Source organism: Mesoplodon bidens, assembly GCF_964165515.1.
Source record: "Mesoplodon bidens genome assembly, chromosome: 5".
Classification (NCBI taxonomy): Eukaryota; Metazoa; Chordata; class Mammalia; order Artiodactyla; family Ziphiidae; genus Mesoplodon; species Mesoplodon bidens.
Genome location: NC_138161.1, coordinates 127,760,085 through 127,777,130, shown reverse-complemented (window position 1 = coordinate 127,777,130; position 17,046 = coordinate 127,760,085). Strand labels below are relative to the sequence as shown.

General features: G+C 38.9%; 1 long non-coding RNA gene across 2 annotated transcripts in view; it reads left to right on the top strand.

Annotated features, from left to right (window-relative positions):
* The first annotated feature begins 9,969 nt into the window (after positions 1-9,969).
* LOC308617635 overlaps positions 9,970-17,046 on the top strand; it is a 39,416-nt gene continuing 32,339 nt past the window's right edge. For both annotated transcript variants that reach the window (XR_014015899.1, XR_014015900.1), the window contains exon 1: positions 9,970-10,226. This is a non-coding gene — a long non-coding RNA (uncharacterized lncRNA). The remainder of the gene's footprint in view (positions 10,227-17,046) is intronic.

The window sequence follows — 17,046 nt, the reverse complement described above, 5'->3', positions numbered from 1 at the left end:
TTTGCTTTCTCAGCTAGCTCTTTAAAAAAAAAGTCAAATTTTAAAAGAAATGGAGTTTAAATTGGAAAATGGCCAGACGCTATTCAGGTAGAGAGGGCATGTGTAGCATCCTATTACATACACCTATACAATTTTATACATTTCATATACATATTTTTATTTGAATTCTTTTGAGTGGCTACCTTTTTCTTAAATCTCCTTAATTCATTCATAAAGATGTTAGCACTTTTTTATGCCAAACACTAAGGTTTTTAAATTTCAAGTTTTGTAATTGGTTTTTTCATATTGTATATTTCATATTGTGTACTTAAAAACATATTTTGAGTTTGTGTTTATATACTGTTTTCAAGCTGAGCCATTTTGAAGAACTCCAAGATACAACTTATATTTTCATTTGGAATTATAATGATTTTCAACTCACTTAAAATACTAGATTTTTAATTGAATTGATTTGTTTTGCAGACTAATTTCATGTGGTAATTAAAATGTTTCCTTTATACACACTTCAGCACATTTTGTTGCTGTGGATTCATTTCTCACATCTACTACCTAATCCTGGAAAAAAGAAAAAAAACAATCAAGCACAGAGTATTTCCATTCTGGATGAGACCTAATGTCTTTTCAGTTCTGATTCTGTTTCCTACTAAACCAGGAGATGTGTTTTAGAAGGACATGATTGACCTCCATGATGTCAACTTCAAAACGCAATCTACCATTCCCCACTAAAAAGGAATGAGGACTCCTTGAGAATGGCTGATTCTTGGGTAGCGGCAGTGAGAGTACACCATGAGCCTGAGATTTTTTTTTAATGCCAGAAATAGGGAAGTGCTCAAAAAATGATGAGAACATGTCAGAAGTTCACAGAAGCCAGCTTGAATGAGTTCCCACAGGCCAAATATAGGACAATTTGGGCATGAGAGAGAGAGAAAAATAAAGAGAGAGTTACATTAATGGAAAATAGTTGAATAAAACAAGAATTCATGGGTCCAAACTGTTAATAAATGAATAAGGAATAAAATAAAGCTCTTCCTTACTGCCAGGGAGATAGAGTAGGCTAATAGATAAATAAAATGTAAATTACCATTTTGCAACCATTCCAGTGAAATTGATTCAAGCTAGAATGATCAATAGGCTAAACCTAGGGGAGGAAATTTGGTTAGGAACAATATATTTACATAGTTTCAAATTGTCTCTTCACAAATTACTAAATAATTATAAAAGGGAAAATAGTGTACAGTGGAGAAATGGCATAGCATCTTAAACAAGTAGATCTACATTAACCTCACCAATAAGAGGGAAAGTTACATCCAGTTCCTCCAAATTTGAAACCATGAGAAAGACACATCAATCATGTAGCAACCCAACTAAAAATGGGTAATCTGAGTTTAATCACCAGGAAGCAACAGAGAAACCGGAATCTTAATCAGTATGAAATAACTGGCCTGTACTCATCAGAAATGCCAATGGTATGAAAGAGGAGGGCTGAGGAACAGTTTCAAATTAAATAAGACTAAAAAGACATGATAAAATGCAGTATGACATCCTAGACAATATCCTGAATTAGGGGAAAAAACTAAAAAGGATATTATTGGTACAATTGATAAAGTTGAAATATAGACTTTAAAGTGTTATATCAATGTTAAGTGTCCTGAATTTGTTAATTGTACTGTTACTATGTAAAAGAAAAATCTTGTTCCTAGGAAAGAAACTCAAGTGTGGAGGGATAAAGGGGCATGATGTGTGCAACGTACTCTCACATGGATAAGAAAAAATATGTATCTTTTAAAAAGTGTAACATATAATAGATCTATGATAGATAAGTAGATATAGATAGATGGATACGTAGATGAGAGAGAAATGTTAAAATTTGCTAAATCTTGGTAGACAGTAATCAGGTGTTCTTTGTACTGTTTTTACAACTTTTCTGTAAGTTTGAAATGGCTTAAATACAAATTTAAAAGAAAAAAATACAGAAGAGAAACAATAAACCAACTCATTTTTATAGAAAGCTTGCTGTAGCCCAATTCATCTGTAAAAGCAAAGAGGAGCTAAGAGACATGGAACTTCCCATTAGAATTTGTAAATATACTTGAGAAGACTACATTAGCATATAAAACAATTAAATCAATGAATCTTATATAATAAAATAGTTACATTTATGGAATAAACCTTTATAAGTTAAGAATGCACATCTATTTACACCATGGACATTCCCTGATCATATGAAACTACAGGGTTCTAACTTTTTTCCTGAAATCGCATAGATTCAATTTATTATCTGGACCTATTTATCATACAGTTGACTTTTTTTATATAAATTTATTTATTCATTTATTTTTGGCTGCGTTGGGTCTTTGTTGCTGCACGCGGGCTTTCTCTAGTCGCAGAGAGCGGGGGCTGCTCTTTGTTGCGGTACACGGGCTTCTCATTGCGGTGGCTTCTCTTGCTGTGGCGCACGGGCTCTAGGTGCGTGGGCCTCAGTAGTTGTGGCATGCGGGCTCAGTATTTGTGGCTTGAAGTCTCTAGAGTGCAGGGTGGGTCAGTAGTTGTGGCACACAGGCTTAGTTGCTCCGTGGCATGTGGGATCTTCCCGGACCAGGGCTCGAACCCTTGTCCCCTGCATTGGCAGGCGGATTCTTAACCGCTGCGCCACCAGGGAAGCCCCATACAGTTGACTTTTGAGTAACAGGGCTGGGGAGAGGGGTGGTTGGGGGTGCTGACCTGGACACAGTCGAAAATCCAAGTGTAGCTACAGTCAGCACTCCGTATACTTGGTTTTGCATCCACAGATTCAGCCAACCATGGATTATGTAGTACTGTAGTACATATTTATTGAAAAAATTCCACATATAAGTGGACCTAGCAGTTGAAACACATGTTTTTCATGGGTCAACTGTAATATTATTATTATTTGGCCATTTCTTTATTTATGTAGCAGAAGAATATTGCCCTAGGACTCAGGACACTTAGTTTTAGGACTAATTTGTCATTTAACTGCCATTGACTGTATCAAGTCAGTTAATTTTGTGTGGCCTCAGTTTCCTCACCTATGAAAAGGGGAAGGTGAGCTCAAGAAGTCTTTTCAACTTTAAAGTCCTATGATTCTACATGGGATGGAAACTATGAGAACTACACAGAGCAGAAAGCTGATGAAAGTAACTGGATATATTAAATATATATTGATGATTTGCAGTTAGGATGCATAAGCAAATGGCCAGACTTCTGTAGAAGCGACACACTTTGATGATAAAAACACTTTTGTTTCCCCCAGTACTCCCATACCTTTGTTTTGACATTCGTGGCAAAGCTGCTGTGAGATAGAGTGTACATCATCAATCCAATTTTTCAGGAAACAAAACAGATCCTGAGAGGTGACCTTTATATCTGTAAATAATGTTTCTTTCTTGGTCTGTCAACTTCAGAAATTTGTATCCATAATCACATAAAATGAGGAGATTAATGCCCCATATGCTTTCTTCCATCTCTACTCTATTTACATGTCCTAACTTTTTACACTGTCAATGTTTCTATCACTTGGGTTGTTCTAAATGGTTGATTATTCTACACTTTGCCAATAGACTGAGTGAAAAAAATTTTTTTAATAAAAAGCTTTTTTACTATTATATAATGCGAGTACTATTACTTAAAGTACGAAGTAGTCTGATTAGACCCATAAAGAAGGAAATATAGCCTTGTGTTAATTAACCTATGCTAGTCGAAGAAGAATATTCCAAGTGTCAAGGTCAAATTGATTCCTCTTTTTCAATGTATTAAGTATCACACAGTATTATAGTTTTTTTATATTTAGACCATGATTTCTTTATATATCATGTTTGTTGTTTGGAAATTCTAATTAAATTTTTTTCTTGTGGACAGAATTGTAGTATGCTTTCATCTTGTCAAAGATCATTCAGTTTATTAATAATATTTCCTATAGGAATCTTTCAATGTGAGGACTTACTCTTCAGAGCTTTCTGATTTCCTGTTGCTCTTGGGACTGTTGATTTTCTAAGCCTGCTGAACAACTTTTATCTAATTATTTTTCATAGATTTCTTTTTTCGTGGCTGTCATGTTCACCTTTTTCTTGGCTTCCATGACCTTATTTTTCCTGGATTATTTTTTCTTTTTGCTCTAGTACATCCCCCAATATTTTTTTTTCCAGAAAGTATGCATGGGAGATAAAATTTTCTCAGCTCTTGCATGTCTAAAAATGTCTTTTGGACTTGAAAAATAATTTAGATAGGTATATAATTCTAGTTTCAAAGGAATTCCCCCTCAGAACTTTTAAAGCACTTTCTATTATCTTCTAGAGACCAGTTTTGCTGGGGAGGAGGTTAACACCAGTCTGATTCTCATTTCTTTATAGATAACTTGTTTCTTCTCAGAAATGTTTAGGCTCTTATCTTTGACATAGTGAAGTTTCAGAAAAGTTGCCAAGGTGTGGATTTTTTTTCCCATGTATCATTTTGTGATCCCTTTAAAGTTAAATCATTCATTTAGTCATTAAAAATAGAGAGGCTACTCCTTATGTACCAGGCGCCTAGAACAGGAGCCTTAGTCCTTCACAGACAAGTTATTCAACTTCTTTAGAGAATACTTCTTTGGTTTTAGTTTAATTAGGGGACACATCACCCCTACATGTAGATGTGGGATTAGAGAGCAGGGGGAAGATGGACTCTTGTAGTTTTTCTGTACACATTAAACTAATACCCTTGATTTTTCATTCAATTCATGTGCCCCTGGAATTCTTGCCAGTTCCAAGCTTTGAGCTTCCAGCTTTCTTCTGTGTAATTTCTTAGTTGTAAATTCTTTGGCTTCTGTTTATAATGGTGAAATCTAACTTTTATTGAGCTGTGTTCCAGGAAGTATCCTAGTGCTTCATATGACTTGGCCAACCTACACAACAACCCAGTGTCATAGGTCCTATGATTTTTCACATTTTAAATAAGCAAACAGTTGCTCAAAGTCATACAGCTTATGACTGACGGAGCTGACATTTGAATCCAGACAGTCTATGATCCCATCCTCTGCATATCTTGGAGAAATATATAGAAATCTTTCATTCCCTGATACGGGGATTTATTATGAAGTTATTTCATTTACATATTTTTTAAACAGGTATTTCAGTGGAATGTGAGGTGGGAAGGCAGAGAAGGAAATTCATGTGTTCTGTCTACAACATTTAACTGAAATCTGTCCATACTTCCTGAATGCCAAATGCACAAATACTGCTGGTCAAATCTGGGTCTAGGTAGTTGCTTCTGCTGTGAGTTTCTGAGAACCAAAATGGCAGACAATGAGTAGCCAGAGCCTTACTTTTAGAGGTAAGACTAACTGTGGTCACTCCTTCCCATTGCTTTAATTACCTTCCAGTGACACAGCTGGAATGACATCTTGCTGATAGAACCTAAAGATACAGGTGAATTTCTCCACTTCCTGCCATGCTCATTTCTCTGATTGGGCTGGTCAAGGGCCGGTAGGTGGAAGGAGGCAGACCACCAAGGGAAGGTGGCACTGGGACTGAAGCAAGGAGGAAGTGAAGAATGGAATTTGTGTGGGAAGCTAGGCTTGGTTGGCTTCTGCTCCCTGCTAATTACTAAATATGTCTAATGTGTCATGTGTTGGTCTAGGTATTCCATGTATATCATTCTATTTAATTTTTATAATGATCCTGTAGCAAAGGTATTATTATGCCCATTTTATAGATTAGGCACTAGGTTTAGAGAGGTTAAGAATTTTGCTCAAGGTTACACAGGCAGTATGTTCAGCTGGCTTTCAAGCCCATGTCAGTTCTACTCTGCCATGCTGTCTCTTAACTCCCTAGGGGAGTATTTGGAATGGAGCTGGTATTTTTGCTTGCTCACCCTTCCTCCTTCTCTCTTGATACACTCTTAGGCTCACACATACACATACACTCATGCACACATGAATTAACTAATTCAGTATTTATTGAGCAGTTATGTACCAGGTGTTTGGTAGAGTCAAGTGATTGATGTACTCCCTTCCATATGTCAAATCCTGCTTGTCAAGCACACTGTGATGTAACTCTCTGAGGGGTGGGAGGAGCGGGTGTGGAATCTGTGTTCAGATAGGTGGCTGCCTGTAGATCAGGACTGGAAGGGCTGCAGAAGAGGCCTATGCAGAAGAAAAGCTCTTTCTCATCTACCACTGGGCCTGCAATTCTGACTCTAGACATTGTTTCCCTGGAGGTGAGATGTTTTGCCAAGTTATGAAGCAAACCACCTTGTTAGGGGTCCTTATCACCTTCGTGTGAATTAAATTTATGGGATTTCTCCAAAATGATAGTGTGATGGATCACACAAGTTACTTATATCCCTGTATCCCTTTGCAGTGGAATTTTTGCCATGACTCCCATCAAAAAATTGAGTTTATTTCTCTATTCTTTGAACCTGGGCTTGGACAGCGAACTTTCTTTGGCTGATGGGACATTAGAAAATGTGGTGCAAGGGCTTGAAAAGTGCTTCCAATAGGGTTTTCCTTCTCCTGCTGCTAGGGACCTTTCTGTCACCATGTGGACAGACATCCTTGAGGATGAGAGACCACATGAAGAAAGGCCTTAAGCATCCCAGGTGTCCTGGCTGTAGCCCCAGACATGAGAGGGAGGCCATTTTAGAGCATTCAGCCCCAAATGAGCTGGCCTAATCCAGAAGAGCTAGCCAGATCACTCACAGGATTGTGATACATTATAAATGGTTGTTTTAAGTCAAATTTTGTGTTGTTTTGTTATGGGACAAAAAACTAACTGATGATAGATAGCTAGATGGATAGGTAGTTGAGGTAGGTTGGGGAAGGGGGAGAGAAACAGAAAGGGAAAGGGAGCGAGAGAAAAAGGCCTATATTTGTGCAACTGAAGGGCTGTGAAATCTTGGGTAGAGACAGGGGAGCCCCTGGGGAGAGTGAACTACAGAAAAGGAGGAAGAGAATACACTAAGAACACACATGACTCTTCCTCATGGTTGGTCTTTTTATAACTCCAAGAAGAAACATTTAAAGCATGAACACTTCACCTAAATGTCAGGGTTTTGCTGTAATTTGAACAATCCAAAAGTAATCTGACACTCTTGTTTACTTTTTATTTAATAGTCCAGCAGAGATAAATCATTTCTCAACAGAGTCATTGAGTTGCATGTTGACCCAGAACTCAGTCTAAATACAGCCCTTATCTAAAACTGTGAAACATCAGAAGGGGAAGCCGACTCAATTTGTTCTCTGTCAAACTCCTGCCACCTTGTTTTAACATCCCACTGTGTTCAAGAACGGCAGACCCTGATGTTTTGATTCAGTATCACACTCTCAGTTGGATAATCCTCTTTCTCCCTCCTCTGCCCTCACATATAATGCTTTCTTTTTCTTCCACAATGTGTATAACCTACTCTGCAGTCTGGTTACTTGAACAGATGTTTGTTTCAGAGACTTTAAGCTTTCTGAGGGCAGGGACCTTATTTTATTCATTCATTCTTCTATTAATTTATTTATGCAGGGAATGTTTATTGTGGACTGATGATTCATTCCTGCTTTCAAGGATCTGATTATCTAGTAGAGGAGGAAAAATCATATATCTGTTTGTAAAGAACGTGTAACCTTAACATTGAGTCTTGGCAAAATGTTGTGTGAGCACAGAGAAGAAAACATCGCCTTGGCCCCTCCTGCACCTGTATCCTAATTTGTCTTCCTGCTTCTATACCTGACCCCCTAAAACCCAATGTGCACTCAACAGCCAGAGAGGTTTATTGAAATATATTAGATTCTATCAGTCCTCTGGTTTAAATTTTCAATTTAAACTTCTTACAGGCCTTCCAAAGCTAGTGGGGTCTGGGGGCTGCCTTGCCCTCTGGCAGCATCTCAGTCACGCTGGCTCCGTTCAGTTCTTGGGAACCAGGCTTGCTCTCTAGCTTAGTGCCTTTGAATGAATGGTTCCTGGCTCTGCACGACTGGCTCCTTCTTGTCCTTCAGAGCTCAGCTTAAGTGACTGGATCCCTGACATCCAATGTCACTGAATGTCACATGGCCTGCCTAACCCTAACCATAATGAGTGAGTAACTCCCCTCCCTTACTTCTTTCCTTCCTTCCCTCCCTCATCCATTCTTTCTTTTCTTTCTTTCTTAACTTTGTCTCTCTTTCTGCAGTAAAATGGAAGTTTCATCAGAACAGTGACCTTCCTCCCTCTCCCATCTCCCCATGTCTGCCTCATAATAAGTGTTCAGTAAATACTCTTTGAATGTATGAACAGATGAATAGAATTCTGAATGCTGCAGGCACTCCCTGGGTGGAACAGAGGGGGAGAAAAGAGAAAAGAGCACCTTATTCAAAGACACATAGCAAGGGACTTCCCTGGTGGTGCAGTGGTTAAGGATCCTCCTGCCAATGCAGGGGACACAGGTTCGAGCCCTGGTCCAGGAAGATCCCACATGTCATGGAGCAACTGAGCCCGTGCGCCACAGCTACTGAGCCTGCGCTCTACAGCCCGTGAGCCACAACTACTGAAGCCCGCGCGCCTAGAGGCCGTGCTCCACAACAAGAGAAGCCACTGCAATGGGAAGCCCATGCACTATAACGAAGAGTAGCCCCTGCTCGCCGCAACTAGAGAAAGCCCATATGCAGCAATGAAGACCCTACACAGCCAAAAATAAATACATTTATTAAAAAAAAAAAAGACACATAACAAGGACCAAGCGCACTAAAAGTATTCAGGCACGGCCAGAACACAGGGTGTGAGCTGAGCTTGGAGAGAGCAGGAAAATAAAAGGAGGTGAGAACTGAAAGGTTATATATAATAACACATAGGAATGCAGACTTCTGCCACTTTCTGACATTGCTGTCCTGCAGGAAGAGAGGGAAGTGGCCTTGACAAAAGATACTGACAAATTTGGTCTGCTGTAATGACTCATTTCAGAGTTTCAACTTGAATTGGAAATGTACTACTGAACTTGGCCAGTTGTGAGAAACATGTATATAATCATTTTGTGTCATTTATTCATTTGATTCTTACAACAAATCACTGTAAGCAGCAGCTTCATTGATGATTTTTTTGTTTTTGTTTGAGCTTTGTTTATTATTTGTGAGGTTTAAAAACAATTTGGGGAGACAATGAAAAGGCTTTCATTCATTTTGATAACTTCCTCATTTGTAAAATGGGAACAATAATAATGCTTATCTCAAAGGGTGTTTGTAAGACTTAAATGACTTAAAATATATAAAATGCTTAGGGCAGTTCTTATTGTAATAATTGTTAGCCTTTATCATCATCATAATCATTTGCTGCTCTCATGAAGAGAAACATAATGTAACTTTATTGAAGCAATTTTACACTAGGTTCAAAACGCTGCTGTAGATGTGTTTACATTTTGCTGAAGAGACACACACTGCCGTTTTGCATTGTGAAGGCATTGCTTGATAATGATGATTGATATCATTTCTTGCATGTTTTTTAAACAGAGTATAAATGAGGACCGCTCAATTAACTGTGTCAAGCCCACTGTTTAAGAACAATGCAAGGGCCAGAATATACCAGGCAGATATTGCATAAAAGTGAAAAGAGAAATCTCAACAGAAACAGTGCTCTCTAGGATGAATAGAGTGTGCTTTCCTGGCAGCTGGGTCCTGACATTTTAATCCATTTGGTGAGCCTACTGCAGTGGCCCAGACTCTGTCTGTGGCTCCAGCCCTGATCACCAAGATTCTAGGCTGCTTGTGGCCTGTGGTTCTGAAACCCAGCTGGTCGGGAGGGCAGGAAGGAAGGGTGGACCCTCTTGACATTTCCTGTCTTGCTGTGAGTCACTGATACCAAGTACTTTTCTTGCACTTCTCTGCCTACTATCCGGAGAGCAGGAATGTGGCCACAGAAGTCAAACCGGAACCATCCTCTGCGTCATGATAACAGCTCTCACCACGGTAAACTAGTGTGGTCTGCACCGATATCAGGGGGCACTCCCTCCCTGTGCAAGCAAGGAACTGAAGGATGGGCTCACCATTACATTTTCCTTTGTAAGAAGAGGAGGGTGACACTTAGGAGAAAGAAAATCCTCCTGTATCACTTTGGTGCAGTGGAAAGGAGACTCATTTTGGAGAAGGAAGGCAAAATTTCCAATTCTGACTTGGCTGGGAAAGATTGTGAGCCCGTCTCACACCTGCTTCCCTTCTACTCCCTGTCTGCCCGGCTGCATTGCAAACAAACTGAAGTTGAATATGGGGTTTTGAGATTCCTGTAAGTAAATGCCTTAAAAATAAAAAATTTAAAGTAATTCTTGCTTGTGGAGTATAACGTCAACGGGATTAATCTTTGTAGGAAAAGTCTGTCAGGGGGGCATGATAACAATTGTACCACCTAACTTCTAAGCTTGCTGGGAGGATCAGTAATAATAATAATAATAATAATAGCTACTGAGCACTTGTCTTACATTGGATATTATACTTTATATACATTATTGCTATTCCTCACAACACCCCGCAACAAGCACCCCATTCTACCAGCTGCCTTGAAATGGGATGAGGTATACGATAGTGCTTTGAAAATATTAGTCATTAAATAAAAGTATTTTTATATAAAGGTATAATTAACATTAGTAAAAATTCCAGGGGCAACATTTTACTTAGGTTACAAAAAGCATGAGCTATGGAGTTACACACAACTAGGTTCAAATACCATTTTGCCCCATAGCTATTGCAAACTCTCTGGGCCTCAATTTCCTCCTCTGCAAAATGGGTACAATAACAGCTACCTCTTATGATTATAGCAATCACAAGGGCTATTTGTAAAAATTCCACATCTCTGTATTTGACACAATAGTTTCACCACAAATATGGACTCCCCTTTCTTTTCCATTTTTCCTCAAGGTAATAGAAATAAGACAAAGATCTTTAGAATCATTAATTAGGTATTTGATCATTTTTCAGAGTGCCTACAGCAATACTGAGGAAGACAAAGGACAAGTATAAGAAAGAGGAATAACAGAATAGTATAAATGAAGGAGTTTGCTGACCATGAGGAAAATAGTCTGATTGTTCTCATAAAGTGTATTTGGAAGTAACTTTGTATCAGAGACTTGAAAAAAAGTTGTGATGGAAGGGGAATTATTAAAAATGCATTTTATTTTCTTTAACATTGTCTGATCATAACAATATAACTTGATTCTAGGGTTTTGGTAGGGAAGTTGTTATGAATTCAGTTATAGGAATGAATTTAAATTGCTAGTCATTGAGTAGCTACCTCAGAAAACCAGAAACCTGGCCTGTCATACTGAGTATTCGCTGGAGGAGAGAAATTAAGCTGTATAGTGGTCACTGCTGTGCAGTAGAGAATTAGATATTTTCAATATTTTACTTTGTTCACACAATTAAACTTTTTATCCATGAGAGCTGGATCAGTTCTCAAAATGGTAACTATCTTATTAAATAAACAGCTCCTTTTCTCAATCTCTTGCTAACTTTACACTTCAGAGTAGAAAATAACAAGTCAATATCTTTTTTTTTTTTTTTTTTTTTTTTTCTGCGGTACACGGGGCTCTCACTGTTGTGGCCTCTCCCGTTGCGGAGCACAGGCTCCGGACGTGCAGGCTCAGTGGCCATGGCTCACGGGCCCAGCCGCTCCATGGCATATGGAATCTTCCCGGACCGGGGCACGAACCCGTGTCCCCTGCATCAGCAGGCGGACTCTCAACCACTGCGCCACCAGGGAAGCCCCAGTATCTTTTTTATATCAATGCAGGTTACATTCAGTACAGTTCATGATATTCTCTACTTTTCATGGACAGTTTTATGAATGTGGAGTTTGTTAGTACACTTGAAAGACTGCTTGTGTTGAAAAAACAGTCTTGAGAACTATCTCAGCAAACACACCAGCACCACCCTGTTATATGCCTGAAGCATCATAGTTTTCTGTTCAGGCAAGCTTTGTAGAGATTTGAGCACCGTATCATTGCGTTAGCCCTAAATACTTAAGTACATAAGTAGCATTCTTTTCCACAATTTTGGAAACTTAAAACACTGGGTTCTAATTATATCTTCACATCTAAAAATAAAGTATACTTTGCAAAGGAAAGACACAAGACCAGAAGAAACATTCTTGAATAGTAACAAACTTTTTACTACAAGGTCTTCATTTTATTCCACAGTTATCTCCTAACAAAATTCTTACTCTCTTTGTACCCACAGTCTCTGCTATGGAAATGGCTTCAGTTATCGGTGGTAAATAGAAAACTATCTGACAAACTGAGTATACGGCCCTGGTAATTATCTTGTCTATTACGGTTCCAGGTACTGAGTTGCATTTTCCTACAGTAGTTGATAGTTATTAAGTACATATTTGATAAAGAGTTTAAAAGGTATCATCCAGGGCTTCCCTGGTGGCGCAGTGGTTGAGAGTCCGCCTGCCGATGCAGGGAACACGGGTTTGTGCCCCGGTCTGGGAAGATCCCACATGCCGCGGAGCAGCTGGGCCCATGAGCCATGGCCGCTGAGCCTGCACGTCCGGAGCCTGTGCTCCGCAATGGGAGAGGCCACAGCAGTGAGAGGCCCGCGTACCGCATAAATAAATAAATGAATGAATGAATGAATGAATGAATGAATGGTATCATCCAGAAAAATGAGTCCACGTCTTTAAAAAGGATAGAGGGGGATAAAAGGAAATGAGTGAAACGTAGTATAGCTTTTAGAAGCAGTTTATAAGATCTTTGTGTGAGCCACATTTAACTGATGTCAGCAGTGTTGGTTGTAGCTTTCATTATTCATGGATATCCTGAGGACATAACATAAAAGTATTTTAATGCTACTAATATTGCTAAGCTTAACATAAGTTTCTCAATCATGAAAGGGGACTTTCTACTTGTTTAGTTCCTTATTCTTACACTAAAATATAAGCTGTGATATTTGTTTTTTCATATTTTGGTTATTTGATATCCCTGTTCCACACAATACAGGATCCACATCTAAGGAACAGAAATTTGCTAGTGAGTCACATGGAAAAGAAACTTGAGTGTTTTTCAAGGCGAAGGAATTTTACAATAATAATGTAAAATAGGCAAACTCAACCTTGCCTCATCTCTGAGGTTTTTTTTCCTCCCTTCCCCTTAATTTTCCATATGTTGCATAAACTAAATTTAGAGAGGTTTGTCATTTTCAAAATAATTATGTTTAACACAGGAAGCAAAAAGGGTCAATTTTGAAAAGTGACATTTTTTTCTTCTACTGGTTTTCATTATAAAATTAGAAATACACCCTTACAGTTCCCAAATCTGCACAGTTGAAACTTGTACTGAAGGAGTTAAGGTGGAAGTAAGGCCTAGGCCGTAAAAGACCCCGTAGTTCTTAGAGAATTGGAGTTCTTACTTAGATCCTGAATTTGGAGTTTCCCTTCTACTATTAACCTTCTACTTCTTCTGCTATTTAACCCCCAAGTCCATCTCCTCTGTCAGCGTGAGGCCTCATTCCTCCCAGGAATGTTCCAGCTTGGTGCTTGGCTTTCTGACTGCATAGGTACAGTCTTGGTCCAAATCAGCCTCTCCAGCCTTCTGTGACAGAGCCACATCATGGTGCAGTGGTTCTCAAACTTTAACGTGCATCAGAACCACCTGGAGAACTTGTTAAAACACAGCTTACTGGGCATCACCCCTGGAGTTTCCGATTCATTGGTCTGGGGCAGCGACTAAGAGGTAGCATTTCTAACAAGTTCTCACATGTTGCTGATGCGGCCAGTTGGAAACCACCAGTGTGATGCAAAGTGGCCCAGACTGAAAGCTGAGAAATCTTGCCTTCATCTAGTTTCATAATTTCCCTCCACAAAAACACGAATGTGTGACCTCTGTGCCTTATATTTTTTTGTTGTTTTTGAAACAAAAAAAGTTTGAGCCGGTAAACTCTTGCTCAGAATTTCTCAATAACAGTATTCTGTTATCTTGATTATTAATTAGTCTTCTAATGTTTGTCATCCTCTTTCTATATAGCAAATTCCCACTCTTTAGCAAGGCTTTCTGCTTGCTGAAGCATCGTTTAATTTATTGCTTATGAAATAGTTTAAGCTGACCCATGGGCTCTAAGTGAGCTGTTTTCCATCTCCAATTGCCTCCTTCACCCAGAAAAACTATGCGAAAGCTCTATAGCATCTTCTTCTGGAACCAGATGGCTCTCACACAGCCATGAATAAAGTTAACATGTAAAAACCTATCATTTTTGTGGTAGTACCAAACTGATTTTTACCTCCAGTTAGTCAGTCACTTTTAGCAGACGGAAAGCAGATGACAACATTGGGATCCTTATAAAAAAACGGACAACGTCCAGAAGATACTTAAGGCTGTCCTAGCTCCAAGCTGGGGAAAAATCATTTCCCTGGGGCTTAATTCCATTTTATACTTCTCTTTCTAACTTCATTTCTCAGTTTATTACTCATTACTGATAATTCTATGTTTGACTCTGGTTGGTCAAGATTTTGAAATGGCAAACCATGTATTATTTTCATTTAAATTTGCTTCAGGGTTAAAGGAGTCTGAAGACCACTGTTTTTTTGACAGGAGAATCATCTAGATGTACATTCCAACAGATATGGAATTCCTTTCCTTTATTATCCACATGTGCTTTATGTAATCCAACCTTCTCGTAGCACTGAGAGACAACCATCTACCCATAATTTGCAAATTTGTATTCTGCTGAATACCGTCCTGCCTGGTTTTCGTAAGAATATTCCTACTGTTATTCTCTTGAGCATTAAAAGCAAGTATAAGCCAAGAGACATACTATGCATATATTAATTTTAAAAAAAACAAGTCTAATAACACAAGACAGCTCCTTGCTAAGGGGCACTGCCCCCATCAACACCCTCATTCCCAAAGCTTCACTGTTATCTCATAGTACTCTATCTGGTTCTTATCTATCTACGTTTCAATAGGATTTCCAGCTCCTGGGGGCAGGAATCCTGTAATACATCTTTTGCATCCTTCCTAGTGTCTAATGGAGTACTAAGCATCACATGGATATCCAATAAGCAATTGTTGAGTCATGCTGAATTGAATTAAAAATTCCCATGTTCAGGGCTTCCCTGGTGACGCAGTGGTTGAGAGTCCGCCTGCCGATGCAGGGGACACGGGTTCGTGCCCTGGTCTGGGAAGATCCCACATCCCACATGCCGTGGAGCGGCTAGGCCCGTGAGCCATGGCCACTGAGTCTGCGCGTCCGGAGCCTGTGCTCCGCAATGGGAGAGGCCACAACAGTGAGAGGTCCGCGTACCGCAAAAAAAAAAAAAAAAACAGAAAAATTCCCATATTCCTGGTGCTAATGAAGGAAGCAACTGAACCTACCCCTGCTCTCCACAGTCTGAGAATTATCATCAAAAGTAAGGATTATCAGATAAATGAAGATTACCGGGAAGGGAGAGCCAAAGACCAATGAAAAATAGTGCAAAGAAGGGCTACAAGAAAAATAATTCCCCTTTAACCTCGTTGTTTCTCTGCTGCAAAAAGGGAATGTTTGGTAAATGTTCGGTGAAAGTTATAGCCCACATGGTCTATTGTGATTGTCACATGTACCAGCAGCATAGAGCAAAACAACTTTTTTTTAGGACTGAGTTTCTAATAAAACAGTTTTGTGTTTATTTCTTTGATTCTATGATTAGTAAGCTTGTGTATAAATAATGAAAAGTGCTTCTCCAAGTCCATGACTAATTCCTAAATATTAATTGAGTGCTCAGACACTAGTTTTTACTGCACATTTTCCTCCCTAATGTAAACCTTGTGAGTGTCATGTGCAGGAAGTAGGACAGGGAACAGAGGTCTTCTGTTAACTTCAGTGCTGTTACATGGACTTCCTTGAGGACTGTGTATTGGGTTCCATATTCTACAACCGTGACCTCACAGTCATCTCTACCATGCCTTGGCTAGCTTCTGGTTTTTCAAATCTACTTTTGAATCGCTTGCTTTTTAAAGTTGTATTATAAAATGTCACTTTATACATTTTTCCCCCAGTGTCTAGTGGAGTAATGAGCATCTTGTGGATTTCCAATTAACAATTTTTTAATCATGTTGAATTGAATTTTTAAAATTTGAGAGGAATTTAAAAATACTATTCTTTGTTTCCAGGATGAAAGTTTTGCGTGGCATCTATGGTATAATTGAACAATTATTACAAACTAAATTATTACAAGCTAAATATCATAAAATATTGAAAAAATATTGTAACCAAAAATTGGCATTGCATACAAACACAGACACACCTTTGCTCTTTCCTATAACATATTTGTCTTATAGTTTTGTTTTGTTTTGTTTTGCAGTACGCGGGGCTCTCACTGCTGTGGCCTCTCCCATTGTGGAGCACAGGCTTCGGACGCGCAGGCTCAGCGGCCATGGCTTATGGGCCCAGTCGCTCCGCGGCATGTGGGATCTTCCCGGACCGGGGCACGAACCCGTGTCCCCTGCGTCAGCAGGCGGACTCTCAACCACTGTGCCACCAGGGAAGCCCCTGTCTTATAGTTTTTATATAAAGATTTTATGTAAAAGCATTAACCATATTTTTTGAAAAGTATTTGGAATTCTTTGTTGTGTACAAATGCTAAGGTAGGACCACATGGGACCCATTTTTTTGGCTTTTGAAAAAGTAAACTCAATTTTTCCAATAAGTCTATGGACATTACATGGTATGTACATATGTTGGCCTGATAGATAACTTTACTTGTAGGGTTGGTCCAGTAACAAATCAAAGTCTTAAAAAAAAAATTAAAATGTCTTGGCACCACCCCACCTCAACTTTAAGGAATTCTCTGTAATAATGAATTTTCACCCTTTATAATAGAGATTTTCTTCTCATGCAGATGGTGGTATTTTGAATGAACAGAAGTGTATATAAAAGATCAATAGGAAATAAAGTTATACCCATATGAAAGGTGCTTTTCTCTAAATAACAAAAATTGGACTATAAAATAAAGATGATGGTTTTAGTTTTCTAAGTTCTCCCTCTTGTAATTTTATTGGCCCTTGTTCGGCAAAATGAAAATTGAAAATTAGCCTGTGTTGTTTTAATATACATACATATGTCTTGCAATCCAC